The 22,634-nt window shown below is 36.8% G+C and overlaps 1 non-coding gene across 1 annotated transcript; it reads left to right on the plus strand.

Moving 5' to 3' along the window:
• The first annotated feature begins 14,235 nt into the window (after positions 1–14,235).
• LOC141688411 (small nucleolar RNA R71) lies at positions 14,236–14,342 on the plus strand. Its single transcript, XR_012561855.1, has one exon. It is a non-coding gene; the product is annotated as a small nucleolar RNA R71 (small nucleolar RNA).
• The last annotated feature ends 8,292 nt before the right edge of the window (positions 14,343–22,634 follow it).

The raw sequence follows: 22,634 nt of genomic DNA on the forward strand, positions 1-22,634 counted from the left end.
CTAACCATAGTTGTACTTTAAGAAAGATTTTTACACTTTGTATATTAGTATAAGTGATCGAGAATAAACATTGATTACTTAGAGGAGTTCTAAGTAATGTCACAAATACTAATACTTCATAATTAGTTCATAGTTAAACTCTTAACAAAGTATCATTAACTGATATAAGTCAAGAATCATCACACAACTAATCATGCTACAATTATGATTATGATTTCAGTGGATTCTTGAGATGTAAACATTGCTAAATTTACTAAAACCAAAATCTCATAATTAACTTATAATAACACATAAGTTACAATCAATATACTAGATATCAATTGTTGACATATTTAGTTATTATCAATTATGTTGCTTATTTATTTGAAGTTAGTTTGAATTATGGAGCAAATAAAATCACTAAATTGCTTAAATTTCCATAATTCAAACTACCCAAAATAAATATTAAATAAATAAATACTAAATATCTATAAGTTAGATACTAGCACTTAAATATTTATAATTATCCTTGAATAATCACCAAAATGATATATGACTTATATACATGGTAATCACTCTCTGGATAATTTGTAATTTTAGAAATACTTTCTAAGCATATAAAATATTGAGAGTTTTATACGCATCACTTAGAAAATACTTCAACTTTCAATATTAGTGATTTTAGAAATAAACATTGATTACTTAGAACAAATTTTTTAAATAATATCATTAATACTAAAAGTACCATAGTTATTCATACAAGATACAATTAATTATGCTGTATATTATTTTAATATAATTAAAATAATATTCAAGCTTAATGCTATAATACTTAATTACCACGAATGTATATGACATTATAATCATGATAATCAAGATAGTAGCAGTAAGTACGAGGTACTAGATTACTGATAAATTCACAAGTCCTTTAAATATTGAAGATTTAATACTTGTGAACTTATATTAAGAATTCCTTACAGATGGGATTTCCAACTAATATGCAATGAATGATATCCTACACTTACAAATCAGTCTTGAAAGATTAATTTTAACAAGTGATTTAATAATTATTTCTGCAAGTGACTCTTTGACTAAAAGACATGCTCTCGAAATAAATGATACCTAGTGTCAAGGTGCCTTTTTTATAGAGTGTTCCACAGAGTTGTTCGATTTGAGGTTGTTTCTTATCATAACAAGAAATCAATCTTCTTCCACGAAGTTGACAGCTTCCCAAGATGCTTCTCTTGTCACTTAGATTGACAGCTTCAGGGATACTTCTCATGTCTTTTTTACAACCCGTGTAATCTATATCTATATAGCCAAACATGTTAAGCATAATATCTTTAGGGTACTTTAATCCAAGAGTTGATAGTCCCTTAAGATATCTAATAATCTTGTTAATAACTATAAGGTTGGATTCTCTAGGATCCACTTGGAACCTTGCACTTTGGCATCTTGAGAACATTATATGTTGTCTATTAGCATTTGAATAAATGAGCGAGCTTGTCATACCTCTATAGCTTGTCATTATACCTGAGTTTCACTGATCAAGCTTTAGTGGTTTCAATTGGTAAGTAGTCTTGGCATGTTCAGAATCTTCCAAATTTTGCATCTTTAAAAGATCCTTAACTTACTTGTATTGCCATCATTCCTTTGGTTTACTTGTGCTCCTAAAAGAAATATTCTTTTGGCTTGCTTAAAGTGATTCCAAAAAGAATTACAACTTTTCCAACATGCTCCTCCATACCTACTCTGCAATTACTTAGCAAATAATATTGTACAAGTCTTTATGAGTAGACCAACATATAACATTATCATGATATCACTGCACATATATAACATTATATTCGTGCCTAATGATAAGAGAGTTATTAATATGACGACTCTACTAGTTCATATTTAGCTGTAACTTCAGTTAGAGTGCCATACCATGTCCTTGACGATTTCTTGGGTAGTATACTAGTTCATACCAACTTGAAGTGAGCTTGTAAAGAAGAGATATACATAGTCCAATTAATCTGCAACTGCAAAGTCCATGAACTATTGTCCATTAACTTCCTCCTCTGACTCATCAACCAAGAGTGCACTTGTACACATCTACTAGAATCCAATTCCAAGTTTGAATGTGCATCAGGTGCCTGATATGTCGTAATATCCTCAAGTCTTGTCACTGGTGTTTTTTGTTAGATAATGCTTCCTGATAATAACCTAGCATCCAGTTTGGCCTTGTCCCTCGTAACAATGCTATTGTTATCCAGTTTTTGACTTCTGGTTATCCTTGTACCAACTACAAAATTGTCATTTGGTTTGGATACCAGCTTCTCTTCAATCTGCTTGCTGACTGATTGAGTTTATCTTGATTTGCAATCTCCCAATCAATCCGGATCTATCAGAGCTTCTGTAACTTTCTCAGTTTCTTCTTCAGATAGAAAACTAGAGAAATAATCATTCACACTCAATAGGTCTGCTAATCACTACTCCACCATCTTGATCACTTAAGAACTAGACTCTGGGAATAAAATTGACATCAAACCCTTTGTCTCAGCAGATATGTTCTTTAGTGTCCTCTAATTTTCAGTGTGGTGTTGTGTCTGACTAGTTGATCCTTATATTGCTCCCCCTAAGCTGTTGCTGGGATTTCCTGAAAATCCTTACCCTTGCTGACTGGCTTCATTGAATTAATGAGTTATTTTATACACTTCCATTCCACTGCTTGGATATGAATCATCAATACCATTAATTTCTCCTTTAACATCTTGGAGCATGGAGTTGTTGAACTATACACTTAGACTGTCTATCACCTTTTGTTGATCAACCACAAATGCCCTGTAGGTTGTATACTCCAATGAGTAGCCATGGAAAATATCCTAACTAGTCTTACTTGAAAATGCCAAGATCGTCAAACAACTGAAAACATTTCATTATTTGCTTCTATCGAACATTCTCTCCAAACACTTTCAGGTTATCCAGTGTTTGCATTTGTTGGCCATTAACTCATTAGTGGTCTTCATGTATACATCTTATTCAAGGCTTGATCTTACTTGTTGTTAACTGTGTTGACTGCTTCATCCCTTTGGTATTTAGAAAGTCTTGATTAGTTTGACATTGCCCTTGTTGCTTTAATCAAGTTCCGGTTCTTCCTTTGTACCACTCCATTATGACACGGAGCTTCCAGTACTGAATATGTCTCAAAATATTCTTGATGTTACAGATATTAATCAGAACTGCTTCTTGAATTCAGTCCCATTATCTGATCACAAGATCATTTCTTTTACAGTTACTTCCAGCTTGATCTTCTGATATGATCAATCACCATATGTGATGTCTTGTCTTGATAATGCACGAACAACAACTTTGTTTTAAGAGTAGCCATCAATCATCACTAAGGTATATCTTTACTTTGATGTGATTTTGTCTTTGACTTCTCTTCCTGACATGCCTCACATATTTCATCCTTCTGAATTTCAAACGAGGCAGTCCTCTCACTAAACCCTTTTCACAAAAGAGTTCCTTGTGTTGATGTTCAAGGGTGAGAGCTTTTAATGCCATAGCTAAACTTCTATCAGATGAAGCTTTATAGTAGAAATTATTGACTTCACCTTTCTTGAGATTCTAGTCTAGTCATGAGCATATATTTTCCTTAATCTTAACCAGAGCAAGCTTCTCAACCTTCCTGCTTCAGATGAGACACTAATCCTTCATTGAATTTATATTTTGTCCTTTGATGCAGAACTGTCTGATAAGAGGATTTGTTCCTTGATTCTTCAATTATTATCAGTGATACCAATGATTAGTTGTTATCAGTGATACCAATTATTGAGTCCATGATGCCATTCCTTTTTCTGCATAGCTTGTCCCGTGATGGAAACCTTTGCTGTCATCTCCAAAGATTATTGACGAAATAGATTTTGTTAATCACATTTGATTGTGAGGCTCTTTCTTTGATCATATGCCTTGAGTATGAATTACCAAGAATACATATGAATCAATTAACCCGTTATGTCCTGCACTCACAAATGGATTAACAGTTCTTGGTACCCAACTTATCAGTTTGGGTCCACATGGATTAGAGATATTATTATAAACAGAGATAATAACAGCTGCAACCTTATCATGCTAATTCTTATCTTTGACTGACCATTTTGTCTCTAGGCTAGGGGGAAAATGGTTCCAACCTTTCATAAGGTTTACTAGCAGTCTTTGCCCTATTGTAATCCTAAACATGCTTTTTCTATAATTAATGCAAGTACTAAGAGATGCATTCATGGAATTGAAATAATCAAGCATTGAATTAAGAATACATGGCATTCATTTAGAAACATGATACATAAGAATTGAGCAAGACATGCATGATATGGAACAAAAACAATTAACAAACAAATCACTAATTTTGTCTAGTCCAATCTTGTTGTTGTATCTCATCTAGCTATCTCAATCCAATTATAAACTAATACGTCTTAACAAACAATTCAGATAAAATGAATAAATCTTATTATAATAGGATATAGAGAGTAAGCATAAACAAAAGTCTTATATGCTGGAAAATCATATACCTCAATAAAGTAATTAATCATGTTCAACAAATATTCAAACACATATTTAAGATCATCTAAAGTGACATGCACAAGTTAAACATCAATCCTAGTTATTAGAAAAATATTCTTGTGAACTAGTGCAACATTATCTATGTGTGATGCTATTATGCTTGTGCGAGTGTTAAACATTTAAACACTAAGATCTTATCATGCACTGAATATTGAAAATAAAATATTGCAGTGGTTCAAGAAATTGAAACCTAAGATATGTGAGTTAGACCATCTTCAGAGATTGCTACGGAAAAGCAATATATTCATGATCTTCCTTCTCATCATCTGATCCATCCCAACTCTTTCCCGTGAACTATAAGTTTTGACTGGATGCTTCCCTAAAAAAACATTCCATCTTTGTCTTAACTCATCAACTGAGTCCCTACTCATCCTTGTTTGTCAAGTTTCTTGTTCTGTTGTAGCTGTTAATCACTAAACACGTGCTAATATTATACGCAAGTATACGAGTTCACAAGTAGTATAAGATATAAATCAGATTCGATCCCACAGAGACTGTATTGGTTAACTAATCAACTCATGCACTTAAGCAACAATGTATGGTTATTATTCAATGCTAGGACGATAACAAAGTGAGGTTATTTATAATTAAGAATTAAACTAATTATTAAAACTACGAGAATAAGATAGATTGAGTTAATATATATGACAAACATGGGATTCTAACTTCATTAAGTACTTCATTCAATAGCCTTATTGTTCTTAACTTTAGCATGCAATGGTGATGACACTAATTAGACAACACGAAACTGATAAATGCCAACTTTCGTTGCACGGGTACCATTCTACAAGACATCCACAAAAGAGATAGAAGCTGAATAGGCACCAATTATATTGAGACCCTATATGTCTATAGAATTTGACAATATAATGGTTTAAGCACAAGTTATCTATCTTGATTACATAGGGAAAGTAAGATGGTTAAAATTACCTACGAATCATGCATAACAATACATGAACCTATGCTAGCATGGCAAGTTCTAAATCCTTAAATTCACTTTCGCTTCATTAAGAATTAACACACTATCTTATAAGTTCGCGATGCTCACAAGACGAATATGCACAACCATAACTAGGATATCATACAATCACCACACACTAATGCATCGAAATAAATTAACTAAAGAAATCCATAAATAAATCCGCTAGAACCCCACGATAATGATTAGCCCACAATCGAACTCATCGCAAACGTGGGTTCTAATGAAAACATGGTATACCAAATGTAGTCTTTATATGAATAAATAAACCAAAGAACAATCAAGAATATAGGTTCAGCAAAACAAGAAACAAGCATCCAAATTACAACTCAAAACAAAGATTCACAAGAATAAACTAGATCGTCTTCGCCTTTGTTGAATTGTGCCCAAAAGGTCTCTTGTCGTCTTCTCCTTGCTTGATGTCTTGATATCTCTGAATATCTCTTAAAAAATGACCTAAGTTATGTTTATATAGCAGTCCATGCATCCCAGGAGTCCAGCAATTCGAATTATAAAAGAATCAGGATTTGTTTATCTCGACCTAGCACGACCACGCGCTTCACCAGCGCGGGCGCACTGACTTCCTGTTATCCCGGCGCGGCCGCGCGCAACACCAGCGCGGGCGCGCCTGCCTTCTTCCAAAAATTATTTTCCTTCTTCTTTATTCCTTGCAGCTTTGAGCCAATCTTTCAAGCTTTTATTCCAACACATCCTAAACACCATATTAGCATCAAAACAATGCTAATTCACATGATTCCCTAAGTAAAGTCCGAAATGCAAAAACACTTGAAAACACGTTAAAACACAAATAACTTGATTACAAATACACTAACTCAAAGCTTATTAGAGCATAAATAAGTGACATAAATGCCAGTTAACACACCCCTAAACTTGAATCGATGCTTGTCCTAAAGTATAAAAAGACTCAAAGAATAAGAAATTAAAATGCAAGAATGCAACTAATATGAATGCAACGATCCCCTAAGAATAAATGATCCAATCAACCAGCAACACCTCAGTAAATGCAATTATTCGCATAAAGATCAATCAAATCTCACAAATCAATCTACACACCAGAGACGTGCGTGTGTGCAAATGCTTACAGATATACTATTGTAACTAGATTGACAATCATAACTCACTATTTATCAAAACAATCGCAAGTTTATAAATAGAATAAAAGCTAGACTCAAAATAACTTATAACACTTCAATTCTTATATCGTAGTTAACATGGATTCATGCTTTTATTCATAACAAAATAACACAAATATGCTTATCTGATCGTGCAATGAGTGAGGTCCATAAAAGACTTATACAATAGCACCCATGTAGCGAGCGTTAGGTTAGCGAATCCCAGACTATAGAAGCCTGTGGTCACTAGGCACAAAGTCCCCTAAGAACTTAATAACTCGAGTACTAAAGAGCCCACTCGTGATCAATTATACATAACACTTATTCTTTTTCTTTTCTTTTTTCTTTTTTTTTCTTTTTTTTCTATTTTTCTCTATTTGTTTCTTTTTTTTTTCAATTTCTGAATGAGTGCGTTTCGCTCCATCTCATTCAACCCTAGACTACTCATAAAAATATGAGCCGGCTACTAGCCATTTGACACCTAGCCATACAACTAGCAATGAAATCCAATTTCTCCAATTTCTAAATATCCATGTCTTTATTATTAAGAGCATATCCTAGATTCTAAATATAAACAAGTGATTAAACCTCGACAAACCAACAAATCATGATCATGATCTAGCACTCTAGCAACCTATAAGACTTAGTGAAATACAAATGTCTCTAGCATGCAAATCAATCCAATAAGACTCAACATCACTAAATACGACATCACTACACTAGTATCAATATCACCAATTAATCGGAAAAAATTATCTAAAGGAATCATGATATAATGCAAATGCATGAAACTACATGAACAAACTATCATAAAAACTACCAAATTAAAAAAAACTACATGGAAAAATATATGCAACTATAAGAAATAAAACTATCATGAACATGCAAACTATATGAGACTTACACAAACTATATTCCTTTAACTACCACCCCCAAACTTAAAGTATTCACTGTCCTCAGTGAAGGTAATAGTAAGGAATCAAGCATAGCTACTGCGAATCAGAATCCTCACCCTCAAAGGGTGGAGTGTCAGGTGTGTCCGGAGGTGGATACACGGAATCCTCACCAAAATTTGGCCACTGAATATCAACTCCGGTGGCTCTAAATACAGTCCCAAGTGCCTGAGTGAGATCGCGTGCAAAATGATTATGGATGTCGTGCATCACATCCATCCTCCTCGCAAGACGCCTATACTGCGTCGAACTCAAACCAGCTCCCACCTCTGCTCCTGCTGCCTCCTGCTGCTGGTGCTGCGATGGACCGGCTTCCTCTCCCAACTCGACTCTCCAAGCCGCCTTGCTAGCCTGATGTGTACCACTGGCATATGACTGAGGGGCCAGACATCCTCCTGGTAGATGATCATATGAATAACCAAGCCCCTTAGGATCGGGCTTCCCTCCACACCACTCGACAATACTGTGCAGCGTATAACTGTCAATAGGAGCACTGGGAATCTGAAGCTGCTCATGTGCGGGCCAATGAACACCAACTGCCACGCATAACTTTGTCACGACGGACGCATACGGAATCGCCCCAGTAGTACCTCCTCTCAAAAACCTCAGGATCTTTGATATATCACCATCCCCAAATCAATATAATCACCCTGCAGAATACCCCAAAGCAGACGAGCACGCTCCACCGTAATCTCATGCACATGCAAAGATGGCATGATGTTAGAACAAATAAATGAGTTCCAAGCCCGTGCATACCTGTTCATGCATGAAGCAGGGAACATGGAGTAATCAGTAGTGCCCCTCTTGAACTTCCAATGAGTCTCAAGCACATAGAGAGTAGCAACGATGAGATCCAAATCGAAGTCCTCAGGAGTCTTATCGTTCCAAGTGTCCTGGCCCACCTTACTCATAGGCTGCTCAATCACCGTCCTGATAGCCTCAGCACTATACTCAACAGTCCTCCCCTCACCACCGTAAAATCATTCTTCCCCGCCTTAGCACTGGCGTAGAACTCCCGTACAACACTCATGGGCACAGTAGCGGGAGCCTCACGAAAAGGAACCCATCCCATCTCCAAAATCATCTCCAACAGCTTACCATCTTTTCCTGATGACAGAAATCTTCTCTCCTTAGCAATAGGCTTCGAGAGAAGCCTCGTGTACTCCTCTTCAGTTTCAGGAGTAGAGAACCTGGGCCTCACACCACTCGCAGTAGAAGAATCGGTGGCGTTACTTCTAACTTGAGTTCTCTATCTTTTGGGTGCCATCGAGATTGAAAAAGAAAAAATAAAAGCTTAAGTGTTTAGAGAGAATTTGTGTTTGAGAGTTTGTGGATTGGTGGAGAAGATGTATGTAAGTGTATGTATTTATAGGTGGAGGGGTATGAATTCGATAAGGAATAGAAGTGGGAATTGATTATGAGAATCGTGGGAATAATGGAATTGATTAGGAGAGGGGATTATGGGATGTGGAAGAGTAAAAATAGGGTTAGAATTGATTTTGGAATTAAAATCCCGATTTTCTCTAATAAAACTGTTGTTTTTCTTTTTTTTCGAAACAGGGACTCGGCGGGGTCGTGCGCTAGGACAGCGCGGGCACGCTCACATTCTGGAAAACCGGCATGGGCGCGCGCTAGGATAGCGCGGGCGTGCTTGGTTACTGGAAAAACGGCACGACCGCGCACTTGGCCAGCGCGGGCGCGCCCAGCTTCTATACTTGGCCCCGAATTTTTTCCTTTTATTGATTTTTTTGTGTTTTTCTATTTTCTTCTTGCTTCCTCTTCCTACTAATGTACAACATACTTGGGTTGCCTCCCAAGAAGCGCTTCTTTTACGTCGCTAGCTCGACGTAGAATCTCGAGATCAAGTTGACAATAAAATGACACTAACCACCTCGCAGTTTGCCGTGTCACCATAATAATGCTTCAACCGTTGACCATTTACCTTGAATGCTTCTCCCGGATCATTCTAAAAAATTTCCACCGCTCCATGTGGAAACACAGTTTTGATTATGAAGGGCCCTGACCATCTTGACTACAACTTTCCAGGAAAAAGACGGAGACATGAGTTGAATAAATGAACTTGTTGCCCTGGCACAAATTTATTAAGCAGTAGACCCCGATCGTGCCACCTCTTGACTTTGTCCTTATACATCTTGTTGTTCTCATAAGCTTGAAGTCGAAACTCGTCAAGTTCATTCTATTGAAGCATCCTCTTCTTTCCAGCCGCATCCAAATCCATATTTAATTTCTTCAAAGCCCAATAAGCTTTATGCTCGAGCTTCACAGGTAAATGACACCCCTTACCATAAACCAACTTAAAAGGCGACATTCCCAATGAAGTCTTAAATGTTGTTCTATATGCCCAAACAACTTCATCAAGCTTCAAAGACCAATCCTTTCTTGATGGACATACCACTTTCTCCAAAATGTACTTTATCTCTCTGTTAGATACCTCAGCTTGACCATTTATCTGAGGATGATAAGCCGTAGCAATGCGATGATTCACATTATACCTTTTCATCATGGCAGTGAACTTGTGATTGTAAAAATGCGACCCCTCATCACTGATTATGACTCCTGGAGTTCCAAACCTTGTGAATATCTGCTTGTGAAGAAAATTAAGTACGACTTTCGTATCGTTTGTTGGCAGCGCCTTAACTTCAACTTATTTTGACACGTAATCAATCGCCAACAGGATATACTGATTGTTGCAAGATGAGACAAATGGCCCATGAAGTCAATTCCCCAAACATCAAAGTCGTCAACCTCGAGAAGCACATTAAAAGGCATCTAATCCTTTTTAGAGATATTACCCACACATTGACATTGATCACATTTCAGCACGAACTGATGAGCATCTTTAAACAATGTTGGCCAAAAGAAACCTGCTTGAAGAACACGAGCTGCTGTCTTTTCTCCACCATAATGTCCTCCATAAGCCGTTGAGTGGCAATCTCGCAAGATCCCCCCTGTTTCGCTGTAAGGAATACATCTCCTGATGATTTGGTCAGCTCCTTGGCGAAAAAGAAACGGCTCATCCCATATATACCACTTCACTTCATGAAGAAACTTCTTTCTTTGAGCATAAGATAAGTCGGGAGGCATGATGTTACTCATAAGGTAATTCACAATGTCTGCAAACCACGACTCTTCTTCTTGCAATCCAAACAGCTGCTCATCGGGAAAAGACTCATTTATCAAGGTCTTTTCCAATAAAGTAGCATTAGGATTCTCTAAACATGAGAGATGATCAACAACTTGATTTTTTAGTTCCTTTTATGTCCTTGATCTCTAGTTCAAATTCTTGGAGCAAAAGAACCCATCTAATCAATCTAGGCTTCGAGTCCTTCTTCGAGACGGGATATCGAATGGCGGCGTGGTCAGTGAAAACTGTCACCTTAGTCCCAAGTAGATAAGATCAAAATTTCTTAAAACCGTAGACAATAGCCAAAAGTTCTTTCTCCGTAGTAGTATAATTCAGTTGAGCACCGTTGAGTGTCTTACTCGCATAGTAGACCACATGAAATACGTTGTTCTTCCTCTGCCCAAGAACTGCTCCAACTGCATAATCACTTGCATCGCACATCATCTCAAAAGGCTCATTCCAATCAGGTGCGGTTATGACGGGTGCCGTGATTAAACTCTTCTTCAATGTCTCAAAAGCTGCAAGGCACTCGTCATCAAATTTAAAAGGAACATCTTTCTCTAACAGACTGCACAAAGGCTTTGAAATTTTCGAGAAATCCTTGATGAAACGCCTATAGAAACCCGTATGACTAAGAAAACTGTGAATTCCCTTAACAGAAATAGGTGGAGGAAGATTCTCAATGACTCCCACCTTGGCCTTGTCCACCTCTAGACCTTTATTAAAAACCTTGTGCCCGAGAATAATGCCCTGACACACCATAAAATGACATTTCTCCCAATTGAGAACCAGATTGGTCTCCACACACCTCTTGAGAACATGTCTAAGATTTTACAAGCATTCATCAAAAGAATCGCCAAAGACTGAGAAGTCGTCCATGAACACCTCCACATTCTGGCCAATCATGTCGGAAAAGATGGCCATCATACATCTCTGAAATGTGGCTGGTGCACCACACAGACCAAAAGAAACTCGTCTGAAGGCAAAAGTACCAAATGGACAAGTGAAGGTAGTCTTCTCCTGATCTTCTAGGGTGATACAAATCTGATTGTAACCCGAATAGCCATCCAGAAGAAAGTAATATTTATGACCAGCTAACCTGTCAAGCATCTGATCAATAAAGGGCAATGGAAAGTGGTCCTTCCTAGTGGCTTTGTTCAGCTTCCTATAGTCCATGCAGACTCTCCACCCCGTGACTGTCCGTGTAGGGATAAGCTCATTCTTCTCATTTTCCACCACAGTAATTCCATCTTTCTTTGGCACAAATTGAACCGGGCTTACCCACGAACTGTCAGAGATAGGGTAAATGATCCATACATCTAGCCACTTCAGAATTTCCTTCTTCACTACTTCCTTCATGATATGATTAAGTCTTCTTTGCTACTCAACTTTAGGCTTGCTACCTTCTTCTAGCAGAATTTTATGTATGTAGTAAGAAGGGTTGATTCCCTTGATATCTACTATAGTCCATCCAATTGCTAATTTGAACTCTCTCAGAATTCTCAAAAGCTTTTCCCCATCGCTACCTGAAAGGTCAGATGCAATAATAACAAGCAGAGTAGATGCATCACCTAAAACAACATACCTCAAATATTCAGGTAAAGGCTTAAACGCAAGAGTAGGAGCTTCCTCAATAGAAGGCTTAAGGCATTTAGGAGCTTTGCTCAATTCTTCCATTCCAAGAGATTCAAAAGGCATATCGATCTTCCTTTTCCAGGGGGAAGCATTCAAATATTGCAATTTCTCATCTCCTTTATCATCTTCACTGTCCGAATTTCCCAACAAGGCTTTTTCTAAGGTGTTAGACCTTAGCATTTGATCAAGTTCCGATGTGACCACCAAATCGACCAACTCCACTTTTAAGCATTCCTCATTATCATTAGGAAATTTCATAGCATTGAACATGTTGAAAGTCACATCCCGATCCAATACTCGCATTGTAAGCTCACCCTTCTGTACATCAATCAAGGTTCATCCAGTTGCCAAGAAAGGCCTTCCCAAGATTATGGGAATCTTCTTATCCTCTTCGAAATTAAGAATTACAAAATCAGCAGGAAAGATGAGTTTATCAACCTAGACCAAGACATCCTCCACAATACCTCACGGATATGTAATAGAACGGTCGGCCAACTGCAAAGTCATATACGTCGGTTTAGGACCAGGTAGATCCAACTGCTTGAAGATTGACAAAGGCATCAGATTGATGCTAGCTCCCAAGTCACCTAAGCATCTGTCAAAAGACACTTTTCCAATAGTACATGGAATAGTGAAGCTTCCTGGATCTTTAAGCTTTGGAGGCAACTTCCGCTGTAGCACAACACTGCATTCCTCCGTGAGAGCGACAGTCTCTAAATCATCTAGCTTTACTTTCTGAGAGAGAATACCTTTCATAAACTTTGCATAACTAGGCATCTGCTCGAGAGCCTCATCAAAAGGTATGTTGATATGAAGTTTCTTGAACACCTCCAAAAACTTCTTGAATTGCTTGTCCAACTTTTTCTTCTGCAGCCTCTTAGGAAAAGGAGGTAGAGGATAGATCTGTTTCTCCCCTGTATTACCCTCAGGCAGAGTATACTCAATAGTAGTCTTCCTTGGGTCCACTTCTTCATCTTACTGCTTTGCTTTTTTCTCAGCCCCAACTTCTTTAGTCAACTCTTGAGTTTGTTCGGGATTCACAACCTTCCCAGACTCAAAGTGTTTGCCTTTACCTGCTCCTTAGCTTCCTTCTTTCCTGGCACTTCCGTATCACTAGGTAATGTACCAGGTTGATGATTTAGCAAGGCATTGGCAATTTTCCCAATCTGATTTTCTAAGGTCTTGATAAAAACAACTTGGCTCTTGCACATGAGCTTCAACTCCTCTAATTCAGATTTTTCATTAGCTTGTTGCAACTGGAGTTGTTGTTTCGGTGCATACTGCGGTTGCTGAAAACCAGGGGGGTTGTACTGCTTAGATGGATACTACTGATAAGGCTGTTGAACCGCATTCTAAGCGTTGCTCCAACTGAAATTAGGATGATTGCGGTTGTTAGGATGTTAGGTGGCTGGCACAGGTTACTGCGATTGCTGGAAGTTGCTCACGAATTGAGCTGATTCACTAGAAATTGCGCACTGATCAGTCTCATGGGCACCAGCACAAAGCTCACAGACACTAGTGATTTAATTAATTCCATAATTAGCCAAAGTGTCCACCTTCATCGTCAAAGCCTTAGGTTGGGTAGCTATAGCAGTTGCTGCGTCCAACTCCAGAATTTCTGTTACTTTTCCCTAAGTCAGTCTCTAGGAAGGATTCTGGTACTCATTGGCAGCCATCAGTTCAATAAGTTCATAAGCTTCATCGTAGCTCTTAGCCCACAAGGCTCCTCCTGATGCTGCATCAAGCATGAGTCTAGAAGTAGCACCCAATCCATTATAGAAACAGTTGATAATCATCCAATCAGGCATGCCATGTTGTGGGCACTTCCTTAGCATCTCCTTATATCAATCCCAAGCCTCACACAGAGATTCTCCAGTTTGTTGAGCAAACTGAGTAAGAGCATTCCTGATTGCGGCAGTTTTCGTCATGGGGAAGAATTTAGTGAGAAACTTTTGAGCGAGATCTTCCCAAGTTATGATAGATCCTGCTGGTAGAGAGTACAACCATCACTTAGCTTTGTCCCTCAGAGAGAATGGGAAGAGTCGTAGCTTGATAGCATCTTCAGTCACATCATTGAACTTAAAAGTGTCGCAGATCTCGATGAAATCCCTGATGTGCATGTTGGGGTCTTCGGTAGGAGAACCCCCAAACAGAACTGAGTTCTGTATCATCTGGATCGTGCTTGACTTGATCTCAAAAGTGTTAGCCCTGATGGCTGGTCTAATGATGCTAAAATGAATGTCATTAATCTTAGGCTTAGAATAGTCTATCAAAGCCTTCGGATTTTCCGCTTGATCACCCATAGCTACTACAATTGGATCTTCAACTTTCTCTTCTTCTTCTACCTTCTTTTCTTCCTCAAAAACTTCCCTACGAACTACCACAAGTTCTTTCTCGGCTTTATCCAGTGTTCTCTTACGAGTACGCGAACGCGTATGCATACACCCTCGCTAGATCACCTGAAATAAAATAAGGAAACAAATAAGTAATAATGTCCGAATCAATGAACTTTATCGACTACTGATGGAAAGCACATAAATTAATAATTAACACTGCAGTCCCCGGCAGCGGCGCGAAAAATTTGTTAGTCGCTAAACACGCGCTAATATTACACGCAAGTATACGAGTTCGCAAGTAGTATAAGATATAAATCAGATTCGATCCGACAGAGACTGTATTGGTTAACTAATCAACTCATGCACTTAAGCAACAATGTATGGTTATTATTCAATGTTAAGATGATAACAAAGTGAGGTTGTTTATAACTAAGAATTAAACTAATTATTAAAACTACGAGAATAAGATAGACTCAGTTAATATATATGACAAACATGGGTTTCTAACTTCATTAAGTACTTCATTCAATAGCCTTATTGTTCTTAACCATAGCATGCAATGGTGATGACACTAATCAAACAACATGAAACTGATAAACGCCAACTTTCGTTGCACGAGTACCATTCTACCAGACATCCACAAAAGAGATAGAAGCTGAATATGCACCAATTATATTGAGACCCTATATGTTTATAGAATTTGACAACATAATGGTTTAAACACAAGTTATCTATCTTGATTACATAGGGCAAGTAAGATGGTTAAAATTACCTATGAATCATGCATAACAATACATGAACCTATGCTAGCATGGCAAGTTCTAAATCCTTAAATTCACTTTCGCTTCATTAAGAATTAACACACTATCTTATAAGTTCACGACGCTCACAAGACGAATACGCACAACCATAACTAGGATATCATACAATCACCACACACTAAGGCATCAAAACAAATTAACTAGAGAAATCCATAAATAAATCCGCTAGAACCCCACGATAATGATTAGCCCATAATCGAACTCATCGCCAATGTGGGTTCCAATGAAAACATGATATAACAAACGTAGTCTTTATATGAATAAATAAACCAAAGTACAATAAAAAATATAGGTTCAGGAAAACAAGAAACAAGCATCCAAATTAAAACTCAAAACAAAGATTCACAAGAATAAACTAGATCGTCTTCGCCTTTGTTGAATTGTGTCCAAAAGGTCTCTTACCGTCTTCTCCTTGCTTGGCGTCTTGATATCTCTGAATATCTCTTAAAAAACGACCTAAGTTATGTTTATATAGCAGTCCATGCATCCCAGGAGTCCAGAAATTCGAATTATAAAAGAATCAGGATTTGTTTATCCTGACCCAGCGCGACCGCGCGCTTCACCACTGCGGGCGCATTGACTTCCTATTCTCCCAGCGCGGCCACGCGCAACAACAGCGCGGGCGCGCCTGCCTTCTGCCAAAAATTATTTTCCTTCTTCTTTATTCCTTGCAGCTTTGAGCCAATCTTTCAAGCTTTTATTCCAACACATCCTAAACATCATATTAGCATCATAACAATGCTAATTCACCTGATTCACTAAGTAAAGCCTGAAATGCAAAAACACTTGAAAACACGTTAAAACACAAATAACTTGAGTACAAATACGCCAACTCAAAACTTATTAGAGCATAAATAAGTGTCAAACCTCGATAGCTACTTGACACATATATCTTGTCAGAACTGTAACTATCAACTCTTGTTTATGTCCCAATCTCAGTCTTGTAATCACCTCTTGAACTGAATCTGTAAAAGTCTCTGCTTCAGAATAGATAGGCTTGATCCTTGGATATAGCATAAGTACTCCTTGTGAATCTGATGTGACTCAACTTCCATCGCGCGGGCGCGCCTGCCTTCTGCCAAAAATTATTTTCCTTCTTCTTTATTCCTTGCAGCTTTGAGCCAATCTTTCAAGCTTTTATTCCAACACATCCTAAACATCATATTAGCATCATAACAATGCTAATTCACCTGATTCACTAAGTAAAGCCTGAAATGCAAAAACACTTGAAAACACGTTAAAACACAAATAACTTGAGTACAAATACGCCAACTAAAAACTTATTAGAGCATAAATAAGTGTCAAACCTCGATAGTTACTTGACACATATATCTTGTCAGAACTGTAACTATCAACTCTTGTTTATGTCCCAATCTCAGTCTTGTAATCACCTCTTGAACGGAATCTGTAAAAGTCTCTACTTCAGAATAGATAGGCTTGATCCTTGGATATAGCATAAGTACTCCTTGTGAATCTGATGTGACTCAACTTCCATGACAAGTAAAACACTGCCCTGACGTCCAGTCCCTCAAGTACTTCTACCTGAGCTTCCTCTGAATCAACTATCAGTAACTCTTACATTCTATCCCGAGGTTCCAACTTTACTGCATGTAACTGAGATATTTGTATGTCCCCACTATTCTCTTTGACTTTCACAGTTCCTGCCTTTCTGATATCTGTAATTCCCGGATAAATGTAGCATTGGTACAAACTACTGTGTGACTGTATAATCTGGAATCATAGAGTTGTCTTTAAAATCTTCGAGAAAAATTCTACTCGTAGAAATTTTATTCCTTTACTGCATCTGAAAATCCATGGTATCCTATGAAGTAAGCCTTTGAGGAAATTCCACAATTTTTTTCTGTAGGTCTTGAAATCAGTTTCATTGGAATAAGAAAACCATTATCTTCAAAATCCGTGTTCGGGAATTTTCTGTGTTAATATCACATGGTCTTCGTTTTCTTCGAATGATTAAAATCAACTTTAAAAGCCTAGAGGAATCTTGAGTCTACCAATACTTTCAGCACCCTTAATCTAATATTCAAGAGAAATTTAAATTTCCAGAATTTTAATTTTCTTAGAAAATAAATTAATCAAAAATAAATATTTACGAAAAATTTAATTTTTAAGAATTTCGAATTTTCATAAAAATTAAAATAAAACATAAACTAATATTTAAGAAAAATTTAAATTTAAGAATTTTAAATTTCATGAAAAAATAAATAAATCAGAAATAAAAATTTGGGGCTACAAAATTTCTTAAGTTCTAACTGGCGACCACGACTTCTTTTTGCTAACCTGCGAGTGCAGGACACTAGTGCATAAGCTGCGACCTTGATACTTAGAGCAAACTGCCTTAGTACAACCTGCGGCTCAGTTTCCCTCAAGGTCGCAGGTGCACACTTAAACCAAAAATTTGATTCAGGCGCATGTAACTGCAAACTGAAGCTGGCAAATTTCTTGACTAATTAGCTCGCGCGTGCGTACAAAACAATAAACATCTAGCTAAGATTCCGCGCGTGTACCGGCCATTCCACTTTGTTTAAACTAGCGCGTGACTCTACATTCAAGAAAGAAACAAGGTTGCCAAAATCTGTTTGTCAGTGTACATGTTAACGAAGTGAATCTTGGCAGCTTACATACAAAGAAAATAAACTGGCAGCCAATTAATCTGAGAATGAACCGAAAAAATATTTAAATTACAAACTTTTATTTACTAAAATTTAAGTGATAAATTAATTTAGTCAAATTTAGAAAATAAATTTATTTAAATTAAGTTCATACAAAAAACTTATTTAAATCAAATTTATAAAATAAATTTACTAAATTAAATTTACAAAATAAATTTATATAAATGAAAAATTAATAACATAAATTAATTTCAGAATCCTGATTTGTGTATCAATCAGTCAGCTCTGATACCAATTGTTAGGTCCCGAAGTATCGTAGAAGAGGGAGTTGAATACGATACTCACTAAATAGGAGGCTGGATGTTCAAGGTTTTGGGTCTTTTATTAAGAATAATAATTTGTGTGACATTGGCTTGGTAAATGATAAATACACTTGGTTTGGTCCTTATGCGAAATGTAGTAAATTAAACAGGTTTTTGGTGAATGAAAATTGGTACTCAGTTGACAATTGGGTAGCTTGTGCTCTTAGTAGAATGGTTTCTGATCACAGGCCTATAATGTTATCTGTTAAGCAATACAAAGGAAGTCTTATACCTTTTAGAGCTTTTAATTGGTGGTTAAAAGATGAAGGGATTAGGAAAGCTATGTAAAGCTTTTGGAAATAGATCAAGGATTCTGGTTCAAGTGAAAACTTTCAAGTACTGTTAAAAAACTTCAATTCAGGATTGAAGCAGTGGAGTACATGGTCTAAAGATAGTTTAAAATTATAGATTGAAGGTTTAAAATCCCAAATGGAACATTTTAATAGAAATCATGAATGGGGTGATAAAGTTTTAAGGTGTAATTTGGATTTGGCTTTGTGTTACAAGAAAAGAGATTCCATGTTGAGACAGAAGGCAATACTTCACTGGAACCTGCAAGGGGAAAAAAGATTAAGTTTTTTGACAAGGTTATTCAAAGAAAAAAATTTAGAAATAAAATTGAGAAGATTGTTACGGGGGAGAAGCTGGTGAGTGATTCTGAGGAAATCAGAGGTGTCTTCTTTAAATATTTCATAGATATTTACAATAAAAGGAAGTTGGAGGTTTGTCAATTTGACTCTTTGCTTGGTAATAGACTGAATGTTGAGGAAGTGGTTCAGTTAGAACAAGATTTTTGCATGGAAGAGTTAGAAATTGCCGTGGAGTCTTTCAGTAATGATAAAGCTCTAGGCCTAGATGGTATAAATATGAGGTATATCAAGGAGTTTTGTATTTATTTGAAAGATAAAATTCTTGAAGGGTTCATTTCTTTTGCTAGGACAGGAGTACTCCCCTTGGGGTGTAATTCTTCCTTCACAGCACTTGTTCCTAAGGTCAAGGTACAAACAATGTTAAATGACTTTAGGCCAATAAGTTTAATTAACAGTGTGACTAAATTGTTAACTAAAGTGTTGGCTCAAAGATTCAGCAGGGTTTATAAAAAATTGATAGATGATAAGCAATTTGGTTTTATGAAGGGGAGGCAAGCATCAGAGAGTATAATGTTAGTGAATGAAGTTCACCATATCATGAAAATTTCAGGTAATAAATGTTAATATTGAAGTTGGATTTTGATAAAGATTTTGACACTATCAATTGAAAATTTCTCTTCAAGACTATGAAGTACTTAGGTTTGGATAGCAAATGGATTAAATAGATGGATGATTTATTTAGATCAATTAGGATTTCTGTATTGGTTAATGATTTCCCTTCTTCGGAGTTCAGTATTTCAAATGGACTTAGGCAAGGGGATCATTTATCTCCAATGCTCTTTAATTTTACAGGGGAAGTGCTAAGTAAGATGTTAAATAAAGCAAGTGAGCTGGGGTTGTTAGAGGGCTTTCAATTTTAAGAAGGAATGAATATTACTCATTTGTAGTTTGCTGATACAATAGTGTTCTTAAATGGTAGTTTGAAATCAGTTTTAGGTGTGAAAAGAGTGTTACAGTGCTTCCGGTTGCTCTATGGTTTGAAGATGAATTTTCAGAAAAGTAATTTATATTCTAGTAAATTATATTCTTTTCATTTATCAGGAAATGTGTTGGATCTATTTGCTGATAAGCTTGGGTGTAAGATTGATAAGTGGCCTCTAACGTACTTGGGCAGTCAAATTGGGGTAAGTTCTAGAAAATTTATATTTTGGAAGCCTCTGATTGAAAAGTTGAAAAAAAACTGGCTAATTGGAAGAGAGATAGTCTGAACCAAGCTTGGAGGTTGTCTTTTATAAAGTCAACTTTGGATAGTCTTCCAATATATTGGTTTTCTCTTCATTAGGTTCCTGTTGGAATTTGCAAATAATTAGAAAAGATCAGAAGAGATTTTTTTGGGTAATGTTTCTGAGGATGGAGGGGTTTGTATTAGGAAAATGCACCTTAAAACATGGATCCTGTTATGTAAGCCTGATAAGTTGGGAGGATTAGGTTTAAGTTCACTCTAACAGAGGAATCTAGTTCTATCGTGTAAGTGGTGGTTTAGGTGGCAGGCTGAAAGGAATGTAAGTTGAAATTTATGGCTAAGGGAAAAGTATGGTTGTGATAAATGGGAAGGTATGGATAAGTTGAGTAGTTCAAAGTCTTGTTCAGTTATAGTGCAGGATGTACTCAAAGCAGTTGCTAAACTTTCTGAATTAGGTTTCTTGGGTCCAGGTAGCTTGAAATGGGAGGTGTTTGATTGTGAATCAACATTATTCTGAGAAGATTTTTGGTATCAAGATAAGCCATTGTTGGAGAAATTTAGTAGACTTTATAGTATTTCTAAGTTGAAACATAAGGAAATTGGAGTTGTCAAGGTTTTATGGGATTGTTATGATAGGGATGGTGACTAGAAAATTAAGAAATCAGTATTTTTTCATGACAACTTTCTGAGTTTAAATCAAGTTAACTTCCTGGTTCAAAGTCGAGCTCTGGAATGGTGTTTAGAAAATAGAATTTTGAGTAAGCAGAGAACACAATGGTGGACTAGCAACCCAGTTGGAGTTGTTACTACAAATGAGAAAGATTTTTGGTGGAATTTAATTACAAGAGAGAATTTTGATATTATTGCTTTCATTGATGGTAGTCTAAGAAAAGATTCAAAGGGTGGAATTGTAGCAGGCATTGGAGGAGTTATTCAATCAGTAGTAGGTGAAGTCTTGATGCAGTTTGCTGGTCCCTCAACAACTTTCAATGTTCTTGAGGTGGAATGCTTTGCTTTGGAAACTTTGTTCAAGATTTTGAAAGGTAGCAGTTGGAGGCAAGGCCATGTTCTAGTCCTTTCAGAAAATGAGCAGTTGGTTAATTAGACTGATATTTCTGTTCTTCAGAATAAGTTATGGAGTTGCAAGGTTTTAAAAGTCCAAATGAAGCATATTAATAAAGAATGGAATATAGTGGCAGATGGAAATACAAGTAGAGGTGCTTTTTTGAAAAACTTGGAGATAAGTGGAGTATGAAGTTAATTTTGGATTTGTCATGCAGGTAATTTTAAAGTGGTAGTAAATTTAGAGTTGTGATTTTTTTGGGGTGTGAATTTAATTAATGAGATTATGGTTTATAGAGTCTATAGGGCTTTAGGAATAATTACTATTTTTATAGGGTCATTATGTTAACTTAGGCAAAAGAAAAAGCTAACAGATTCTCCTTGGGAGACTAAACATTTGCTTAGGGAGATGAATTGAGTCTATAGGGCTTTTATGATATTACTTATGGGGTTCATTATAATTCATATATATAGCAGTGCACTGCATGAAGTTGTTTTAGCATCAGTAAGTAACATTCTTATTATATCAGTTAAATTAGAGCGAGGGTTAGTCTAGTTAGGGTTTCTTGTTAGTCTCTCAAAACTCGATGGAGGAAGAGAATGTTAACATTAATGCTAGATGGTTGATGCCTAACAAAGGGGTGATCAAGTGTAATGTCCACATCTTCTTTTTGCAAGAAGCTTTGCTGAATGGTAACCACTCTGGGATCGGGATTTTGTTTAGGGATGGAGTTGGAGTTATTCTCCACATGACTGCGGGTTCCTTAGGTTTTGAGGACCAGAGGGAAAATAAGTTTCATGTTTTGATGGAGGGTCTTAAGGCGGCTTATTACAAGGGTTATAAAAATATTATTTTGGAGACAGACCATATAGATGCTTATTGGGAGTTGTACAACTCTACGGTGGTAGGAGGTCGACCTTATCATGCTCATGTTTTGTGGCAGTTGAATCAACGCAAGGCTGATAAGAATTATAAATGTGAATTGAGACTTGTTGACAAGGAAGCTAATGTTTTGGCTGCTTATTTAGTTGAGTATGGTGCACATCACTGGGTGCAGATGGTATTAATTGAAGAGGATTTTGGTAGAATAAAGGAGCTGTAGTATTTGGATATGGGTTTGGGTGGTACTGAGCCAAGGTTCAGAGCTGTAAGGCAAGGGG

This window comes from Apium graveolens, chromosome 9 (assembly GCF_009905375.1).
Source record: "Apium graveolens cultivar Ventura chromosome 9, ASM990537v1, whole genome shotgun sequence".
NCBI classification, from domain to species: Eukaryota; Viridiplantae; Streptophyta; class Magnoliopsida; order Apiales; family Apiaceae; genus Apium; species Apium graveolens.